Source organism: Panthera pardus, unplaced genomic scaffold (assembly GCF_024362965.1).
Source record: "Panthera pardus isolate Hobbes unplaced genomic scaffold, ASM2436296v1 HiC_scaffold_25, whole genome shotgun sequence".
Classification (NCBI taxonomy): Eukaryota; Metazoa; Chordata; class Mammalia; order Carnivora; family Felidae; genus Panthera; species Panthera pardus.
Genome location: NW_026526821.1, coordinates 49,294,573 through 49,305,323, shown reverse-complemented (window position 1 = coordinate 49,305,323; position 10,751 = coordinate 49,294,573).

Here is a 10,751-nt window from a genome sequence, read left to right as displayed (position 1 = left end):
AACTAGAGTGAATGTTCCCAGATTTCTTTGGCAGTGTCCCTAGGCACTGTTTAAAACACACAGGATGTTCTCAGTATTTGAGTCTCTTATGGTCTGCCTCCTTCCCTCTCTGTAACTCCCCCACTTCCACTCCCCCATGGTCTTCTGTTAAGTTTCTCAGGATCCACATATGTGTGAAAACATACGGTATCTGTCTTTCTCTGCCTGACTTATTTCACTTAGCATAATACCCTCCAGTTCCATCCACATTGATACAAATAGCCAGATTTCATTTTTTTCAGTGGCAAGTAGTATTCCATTGTATATACAAACCACATCTTCTTTATCCATTTGTCAGTTGAAGGACATTTAAGCTCTTTCCATAATTTGGCTATTGTTGGAAGTTCTGATGAGTACTGGGTGTTGTATGGAAACCAATTTGACAATAATTTATATTTAATATAAAAAATGTAAATGAAGCTTCCACCAAAAAACAAAAAACAAAAACAAAAACACAGGGTGTGTTGTTACTGCATTCACCAAGTCACTGTATTTCAAAGGCAGTCCACCATCTTCACTAATAGGCCATCCCACCTGGACACTCATTCTCTTTTTCCACTGAAGGATCAGTTATAAAAGCATATACCTGACTGGGGGCATCAGTTTCCTGATTGCCAGAGGATGTTAGCACATTATGAACAATTATGTGGAAAACAGTGAAAATTACCTCAGACTTTTGCAGGTGAACGCAAATGTCTTTCCACCTATCTTGACCCCATGAAGGTTTATTTATGATTATGCACCTTCTTACTGTCTAAGCTGTAGGGGTAATCCTGTTAGAACAGCCCAGATATCAAAACAAAGGTTTGATGGCCAGGGCTCATGAGTCGTCACCAGCCAAACCACCCTGAGTTCAGTCTACTGACTTCTGTGGTTCCTTCCTGTTTCCAGCATCTGCATACCAGGCATCAGCGGGCATTTACCCTACTCCTTCCCTACAGGCCACAGGGGTCATCACAGGAATAGGGGTGGACTCATTTGAAGAATCTATATGCTCTTCAGGGCTTGGTAGCACCCACACTTTTAGAGACAGTAAGGTAGACAGTGTGCTCCTCTGCCCCTAATAGCCATACCACTTAATCAATATGGGAGTTTGAGCCATACCAAAGATGGGCCAATGTTCTCACAACCCCTTGTTAGAAGGGAAGCTCTTACCACGGTATGCTATTCCTCTGTGAGAGCTTCTACCTGGAGGAGCACTGTGTATACTACTAGAAAAATCATTCTTTAATCTCATTGGAAGAGACCGTATCAGGAACTGTTGAAAACAAATACAGCTGGAAATTCCAGGGAGTCCATCCTTGGATTCAGGTTTCACAACTAAAGAAGCAATTGAAAATCCCACACAATTTGGAAGACTACTCAAATAAGGGACCTCAAACCAAAGATTCTCAGAAGCAGTTGATAATTGGAAGCTGGCAGAAGACCCAAGAACTTTAGAACCAACTGATGACTTCAGATAATGGGCAGCTTCTGCCTGAGACATAAGATCAGGATCTCTGTCTAATTCCTGTTTTTTTTTTAATCTTCTTGCTTATAATCATTTTCATTTTCTATTGATTTCCTGGCTGTTACCATAGTGTCCTACTTCTGTATTCTTCCCTTCTTGTTACAATGTTAGGTCAGGACATACTCATTCTAATACCATTCTTAGGTTATCCCAAACAGCACAGCCCTAAATCCTACCTATTGTTGAATATGCCATCCATCACAGACCCCATGATGAAAACTTTGGCAATTATGACCTCATTAAATAAGACTATAGGAAATTACAGCCAATGGTGTTTCAGATTGTACCCATCTGGACAAATAACCTTGACAAAATAAACCTGTGACTTTGCTAGGATCCCTCTGTCCCTTACAATATATAGATCAGAGCCTGGATAATCCTAAATCTGAATTCAACAACCTTGATGTGGTGATTGGAAAATACTTTCATTCTATAAATTACCAAGCCTGCAAATTCCAACTCACATGCAACTTCAAAATAAGGCCTCCTTGATTATTCAGGCACCTTACTAATTGCTTATGCAAAAAATCAGAGTAAAGTTCCAACAGTGGGGATTATACAAATAGAAGTCACTAACTCTAGCAGTTATAAATGGTGCCACCTCTGCCCTACATGGAATACTGATCAGTCTCAACTCATAGGCATGCACACTGGTAGCAATCACAATCACATTGTTCTAGATTCATATATATATATATATATATATACACACACATATATATATACACATATATACACATATATATATATACATATACACACACATATATATATGTATACATATATATATACACATATATATATGTATATATATTCACACACATATATATATGTGTATATATATATGTATATATATGTATATATACATATATACACACACACACACATATATACATATATATATATTTAATTTTTTTAACACTTATTTTTTTTTGAGATAGAGAGAGCACAAGCCAGGGAGGGGCAGAGAGAGACACAGAATCCCAAGCAGGCTCCAGGCTTGGAGCTGCCAGCACAGAGTCTAACATGGGGCTCGAACCCACAAACTGTGAGATCATGACCTGAGCCGAAGTCGGATGCTTAATGCACTGAGCCACCCAGGCACCCAACAGATACCTTTTCATGTTAGTGTTTTTGTTTCCTTTAGATATATTCCCAGAAGTGGAATAGCTGGATCATATGGTAGTTCTGTGTTTAATTTTTTGAGGATCTTCCATACTATTTTCCACAGTGGCCGCACCAAATTACAATCTCACCAATGGTGCACAAGAGCTCCCTTTCTCCACAGTCATGCCAGCATTTACTATCTCTTATCTTTTTTGATGATGGTCATTCTAACAGGCTTGAGGTTTTAGTTTGCTTTTCCTTAATGACCAGTGATATTGAGCAGCTTTTCATGTACCTATTGATCTTTTGTAGGTCTTCTTTGGTCCTCTGACCATTTTTTAATGCCTGAGCAATCAAAAGTTAAGTCAGTAACTTGCATTAAAAAGAAAAAAAGAAAAGAACGAAAGGAGGAAGGAATGAAGGAAGGTGGGAGGGAAAGAAAGAAAGTAGATCAGGAATTGCACTATAATATGAGAAAAAATATTTGCAATAGGTGGTGATTATTAATCTACCTATTTATTTATTTATTTATTTGTTATTTTTTTAATGTTTATTTTTTCAATATATGAAGTTTATTGTCAAATTGGTTTTCATACAACACCCAGTGCTCATCCCAAAAGGTGACCTCCTCAATATCCATCACCCACCCTCCCCTCCCTCCTACCCCCCATCAACGCTCAGTTTGTTCTCAGTTTTTAAGAGTCTCTTATGCTTTGGCTTTCTCCCACTCTAACCTCCTTTTTTTTTCCTTCCCCTCCTCCATGGGTGTCTGTTAAGTTTCTCAGGATCAACATCAGAGTGAACACATATGGTATCTGTCTTTCTCTGTATCACTTATTTCACTTAGCATAACACTCTCCAGTTCCATCCATGTTGCTACAAAGGGCCATATTTCATTCTTTCTCATTGCCACGTAGTACTCCATTGTGTATATAAACCACGATTTCTTTATCCATTCATCAATTGATGGACATTTTGGCTCTTTCCATAATTTGGCTATTGTTGAGAGTGCTGCTATAAACATTGGGGTACAAGTGCCCCTATGCATCAGTACTCCTGTATCCCTTGGGTAAATTCCTAGCAGTGCTATTGCTGGGTCATAGGGTAGGTCTAGTTTTAATTTTATGAGGAACCTCCACACGGTTTTCCAGAGTGGCTGCACAAATTTGCATTCCGACCAACAGTGCAAGAGAGTTCCCATTTCTCCACATCCTCTCCAGCATCTATACTCTCCGGATTTGTTCATTTTGGCCACTCTGACTGGCATGAGGTGATATCTGAGTGTGGTTTTGATTTGTATTTCCCTGATGAGGAGCGACGTTGAGCATCTTTTCATGTGCCTGTTGGCCATCCAGATGTCTTCTTTTGAGAAGTGTCTATTCATGTCTTCTGCCCATTTATTCACTGGGTTATTTGTTTTTCAGGTGTGGAGTTTGGTGAGCTCTTTATAGGCTTTGGACACTAGCCCTTTGTCCGATATGTCATTTGCAAATATGTTTTCCCATTCCGTTGGTTGCCTTTTAGTTTTGTTGGTTGTTTCCTTTGCTGTGCAGAAGCTTTTTATCTTCATAAGGTCCCAGTAGTTCATTTTTGCTTTTAACTCCCTTGCCTTTGGGGATGTGTCAAGTAAGAAATTGCTGTGGCTGAGGTCAGAGAGGTCTTTTCCTGCTTTCTCCTCTAAGGTTTTGATGGTTTCCTGTCTCACATTCAGGTCCTTTATCCATGTTGAGTTTATTTTTGTGAATGGTGTGAGAAAGTTGTCTAGTTTCAATCTTCTGCATGTTGCTGTCCAGTTCTCCCAGCACCATTTGTTAAAGAGACTGTCTTTTTTTCCATTGGATGTTCTTTCCTGCTTTGTCAAAGATTAGTTGGCCATACATTTGTGGGTCTACTTCTGGGGTTTCTATTCTATTCCATTGGTCTATGTGTCTGTTTTTGTGCCAATACCATGCTGTCTTGATGATTACAGCTTTGTAGTAGAGGCAAAAGTCTGGGATTGTGATGCCTCCTGCTTTGGTCTTCTTCTTCGAAATTACTTTGGCTATTCGGGACCTTTGTAGTTCCATACAAATTTTAGGATTGCTTGTTCTAGCTTTGAGAAGAATGCTGGTGCAATTTTGATTGGGATTGCGTTGAATGTGTAGATAGCTTTGGGTAGTATTGACATTTTAACAATATTTATTCTTCCAATCCATGAGCATGGAATGTTTTTCCATTTCTTTATATCTTCTTCAATTTCCTTCATAAGCTTTCTCTAGTTTTCAGCATACAGATCTTTTACATCCTTGGTTAGATTGATTCCTAGGTATTTTATGGTTCTTGGTGCAATTGTGAATGGGATCAGTTTCTTTATTTGTCTTTCTGTTGCTTCGTTGTTAGTGTGTAAGAATGCAACTGATTTCTGTACATTGATTTTGTATCCTGCAACTTTGCTGAATTCATGTATCAGTTCTGGCAGACTTCTGGTGGAGTCTATCGGATTTTCCATGTATAATATCATGTCATCTGCAAAAAGTGAAAGCTTAACTTCATCTTTGCCAATTTTGATGCCTTTGATTTCCTTTTGTTGTCTGATTGCTGATGCTAGAAATTCCAACACTATGTTAAACAACAGCGGTGAGAGGGACATCCCTGTCGTGTTCCTGATCTCAGGGAAAAAGTTCTGTTTTTCCCCATTGAGGATGATGTTAGCTGTGGGCTTTTAATAAATGGCTTTTATGATGTTTAAGTATGTTCCTTCTATCCGACTTTCTCAAGGATTTTTATTAAGAAAGCTTGCTGAATTTATCAAAGACCTTTTCTGCATCGATTGACAGGATCATATGGTTCTTATCTTTTCTTTTATTAATGTGATGTATCACAGTGATTTATTTGAGAATGTTGAACCAGCCCTGCAGCCCAGGAATGAATCCCACTTGATCATGGTGAATAATTCTTTTTATATGGTGTTGAATTCGATTTGCTAGTATCTTATTGAGAATTTTTGCATCCATATTCATCAGGGATATTGGCCTGTAGTTCTCTTTTTTTACTGGGTCTCTGTCTGGTGTAGGAATCAAAGTAATACTGGCTTCATAGAATGAGTCTGGAAGTTTTCCTTCCCTTTCTATTTCTTGGAATAGCTTGAGAAGGATACGTATTATCTATGCTTTAAACGTCTGGTAGAACTCCCCTGGGAAGCCATCTGGTCCTGGACTCTTATTTGTTGGGAGATTTTTGATGACTGATTCAATTTCTTTGCTGGTTATGGTCTGTTCAAGCTTTCTATTTCCTCCTGATTGAGTTTTGGAAGTGTGTGGGTGTTTAGGAATTTGTCCATTTCTTCCAGGTTGTCCAGTTTGTTGGCATATAATTTTTCATAGTATTCATAGTATTCCCTGATAATTGTTTGTATCTCTGAGGGATTGGTTGTAATCATTCCATTTTCATTCATGATTTTATCTATTTGGGTCATCTCCCTTTTCTTTTTGAGAAGCCTGGCTAGAGGTTTATCAATTCTGTTTATTTTTTCAAAAAACCAACTCTTGGTTTCATTGATCTGCTCTACAGTTTTTTTAGAGTCTATATTGTTTATTTCTGCTTTGATCTTTATTATTTGTCTTCTTCTGCTGGGTTTAGGCCGTCTTTGCTGGTCTGCTTCTGTTTCCTTTAGGTGTGCTGTTAGATTTTGTATTTGGGATTTTTCTTGTTTCTTGAGATAGGCCTGGATTGTAATGTATTTTCCTCTCAGGACTGCCTTCGCTGCTTCCCAAAGCATTTGAATTGTTGTATTTTTATTTTCGTTTGTTTCCATATATTTTTTTATTTCTTCTCTAATTGCCTGGTTGACACATTCATTCTTTAGTAGGGTGTTCTTTAACCTCCATGCTTTTGGAGGTTTTCCAGACTTTTTCCTGTGGTTGATTTAAAGCTTCATAGCATTGTGGACTGAAAGTATGCATGGTATGATTTCAATTCTTGTATACTTATGAAGGGCTGTTTTGTGACCCAGTATGTGATCTATCTTGGAGAATGTTCCATGTGCACTCGAGAAGAAAGTATATTCTGTTGCTTTGCGATGCAGAGTTCTACATATATCTGTCAAGTCCATCTGATCCAATGTATCATTCAGGGCCCTTGTTTCTTTATTGACCGTGTGTCTAGATGATCTATCCATTTCTGTAAGTGGAGTGTTAAAGTCCCCTGCAATTACCACATTCTTATCAATAAGGCTGTTTTTGTTTGTGAGCAATTGTTTTATATATTTGGGGGCTCCTGTATTCGGTGCATAGACATTTATAATTGTTAGCTCTTCCTGATGGATAGACCCTGTGATTATTATATAATGCCCTCCTTCATCTCTTGTTACAGCCTTTAACTTAAAGTCTAGGTTGTCTGATATAAGTATGGCTACTCCAGCTTTCTTTTGACTTCCAGTGGCATGATAAATAGTTCTCCATACCCTCACTCTCAATCTAAAGGTGTCCTCAGATCTAAAATGAGTCTCTTGTAGACAGCAAATAGATGGGTCTTGTTTTTTTGTCCATTCTGATACCCTATGACTTTTGTTTGGCACATTTAGTCCATTTACATTCAGTGTTATTATAGAAAGATATGGGTGTAGAGTCATTGTGATGTCCGTAGGTTTCATGCTTGTAGCGATGTCTCTGGTACTTTGTCTCACAGGATCCCCTTTAGGATCTCTTGTAGAGTTGGTTTAGTGGTGACGAATTCCTTCAGTTTTTGTTTGTTTGGGAAGACCTTTATCTCTCCTTCTGTTCTAAATGACAGACGTGCTGGATGAAAGATTCTCAGCTGCATATTTTTTCTGTTCATCACATTGAAGATCTCCTGCCATTCCTTTCTGGCCTGCCAAGTTTCAGTAGAGAGACCAGTCACGAGTCTTATCAGTCTCCCTTTATATGTTAGAGCATGTTTATCTCTAGCTGCTTTCAGAATTTTCTCTTTATCCTTGTATTTTGCCAGTTTCACTATGATATGTCTTGCAGAAATCGATTCAAGTTATGTCTGAAGGGAGTTCTCTGTGCCTCTTGGATTTCAATGCCTTTTTCCTTCCCCAGATCAGGGAAGTTCTCAGGTATTATTTTTTCAAGTACACCTTCAGCACCTTTCCCTCTCTCTTCCTCCTCTGGAATACCAATTATGAGTATGTTATTTCTCTTTAGTGCATCACTTTGTTCTCTAATTTTCCCCTCATACTCCTGGATTTTTTATCTCTCTTTTTCTCAGCTTCTTATTTTTCCATAATTTTATCTTCTAGTTCACCTATTCTCTCCTCTGCCTCTTCAATCCGAGCCGTGGCTGTCTCCATTTTATTTTGTTGTTCATTGATAGCATTTTTTAGCTCCTCCTGGCTGTTCCTTAGTCCCTTGATCTCTGTAGCAAGAGATTCTCTGCTGTCCTTTATACTGTTTTCAAGCCCAGCGATTACTTTTATGACTATTATTCTAAATTTACTTTCTGTTATATTGTTTAAATAGTTTTTGATCAGTTCGTTAGCTGTTATTTCCTGGACGTTTTTTTGAGGGGAATTCTTCTGTTTCGTCCCTTTGGATAGTTCCTGGAGTTGTGCGGAACTCTGTTCTAGATTCTTTTTGACTATAATGTGGTGATTGCTACTGCTAATACTTCTTTCTGTTCTTGAATCAATAAAAAAGTCTGATGGAATAGGCTACATGCTCCAAAGAAGAAGTACTTGACTCTGTAAGGTTGAACCTCATGGCCTATGGGATTTGTTTTCTTTCCCTGAGTTGGGCAGTTGAGTTTCCTGGTGTACTGACCAGGTTTCTAGCTCCTGTAAAGTTGATGCTTTAACATATGCCCTGCATGCATATACCAGATACTCCTTTTTCTGAACAACACCACAATATGACTCAGTCATCTCTCCTTTTGAGTATCATGCCTTGGTCCACCCCCACTCCCTGAGTATTCTTCTCCCAGAGGTGCACTTTTCAAATACAAACTATCCCACCCAGTATCTACACCACCCCCAACAACCAATAAGGGTAATTTCTCCTCTCCTATGCTATGTGCAGAAACCACAGGAAAGGCTTGAACTCACATGTCCTCTCTCTCTTGTCCCCTGGCTCTGTGTCCTCACTCTTGGTGGGTGATTCCCTATGTGAGTTCTTGTGGTGTGATGTTTACTCCCTCTCTTGAGAACTATAAGTATAATGAACTATCTTTTTAGTAGTAGTCATATCCTGGCCTGTGGCCTTGCCATAACTACATAATAATAGAACACATTAAAACACCTGGTTCTTAAGCATCTTACAGACACTATTCATTGTTTTTAGTTTTGTTTTACTGGTCACAGCACTGATTCATTTTGTTCTGTTCAGAATATTAAGCCTCTGCGCAGTCCAGCTCTCATTAGATGATGACCTTTATGATACAGCAACAAAAAGGTTGAGAAGGTCTTGAAATACAATTCATGATGGAGAGGACTGGACACCCCCAGGCAGCACAGCTCTTGATCTCTAACCTCTCAGAATTGGTCAACCACTTGCAAGTGAGAGAATAGCTTAAGGGGGGACTGAGGGACTGATTATGCAAATGAACAATGTCCAGACCATACATAACAACAGAACCTGACCCACGCTCTGCAGCAACCACAACCTGGGGCAACAATCAGTGCCAGGGTGGTCAGAATTTGGCAAATACCTGCCAGCTTCACTGAATCTTGTCTTTGCTTCTGACTCATGACCAACCAGAGAAACCTAAACATGATACCCAAATAAACCACCTATCAGAAATAGATACCCTGTTTCTACTTACCCAGCATCCAGCCCTCCCTGAAGCCAACAACTTTTAATCTAACTGTACCTGAAATCTTCTCCTTTTTCCCACCATAAATCTTTCCTGCCCCCTGACTGCTTTTGAGTATCTGCCAAATGCAAGTGATGCCAAACTCCTGACATAGGAAAGGAAAGATTTTATTTGAAGTGATTACTTCAAGAAGACTATTGGAATACTGGGAGGAGGACCATGGTAATAGGGGGTGAAGGATGACTGCCTTAGGGAGACCACTGTGACCTGAGGCTGCAGCATGTCCATGTCTTCCTTTCATAGGGAGAAGTGGACAAGGCTGGGAAGAAACAGCAATGCAGTAGGGTGAATAAGTGGAGGTGGCAAGAGGTGACCCAATGGCACAGCCAGGAATATGTCACCCCAACATCTGCCTGTTCTCAGAAGGGGCCTCATAGTGGGCTGTATGCTGGCTCAGGCTGGAGGTGGGCAAAGTTTAAGGTCTGAGTGAAGGAGTGACTGCTAATCTGAGTTTGACTGATGAACAATTTGTTCAGAGTGGTTAGTAAGTACCACACAGTTCAGCTAACAAGTGAAGAGGCAAAGAATGGGGATCTGGAGGGCCAGTGCTGTCTTTGTCACAGGTAAGAGGGGGGCAAAATGGGTCTTATCTAAACTGTCCAAGGAAGTAGTCCTTTGTAGTAAACCCTTTCGAGAACACAAATTGTGGGGGATTCTTTACCTTCCCTGTTTTCCAGGAGCATTGGGCTCAGGTAAAGGTCAATATTGTCAGTAATACATAACAAGTTGTGGGTAAATCACCTCTACTTGTTCTCCTTTTCTTTTACTTCCACAGTTAGGAGAGCTCAGGACCCAGGCTGTGTCCTTGGTTTCTTATTCACCCTCTGTTTCCATGCCCTGTTTCCTGCTTCTCAATCTTCCCCTGTCTTGGTTCACAAGCTCATTTTCCTGAAGGCTATGCTCTAGTAACTTCCTTAGACACATAATCTAGGGGCACCTGGATGGCTCAGTCGGTTAAGCATCTGACTCTTGACTTTGGCTCAGGACATGATCTCACAGTTTGGAGACTGAGACGCACATCAGGCTCTGTGCTGACAGCATGGATCCTGCTTGGGATTCTCTCTCTCCCTCTCTCTCTCTCCCTCCCTCCCCCGCTGGTTCTCTCTCTCTTTCTCTCTTTCTCAAAATGAAGAAATAAATACTAGATTAAGTGTAAGTTTCCCTCCAGTTCCTCAATTTTTGTTCTTGGTCTTCTTACCTTCTGGAGGTGGCTGCGACATTCTAATGACATTCAAATAGCTGGTCTTATGTGTGGACCTGGGCTTTT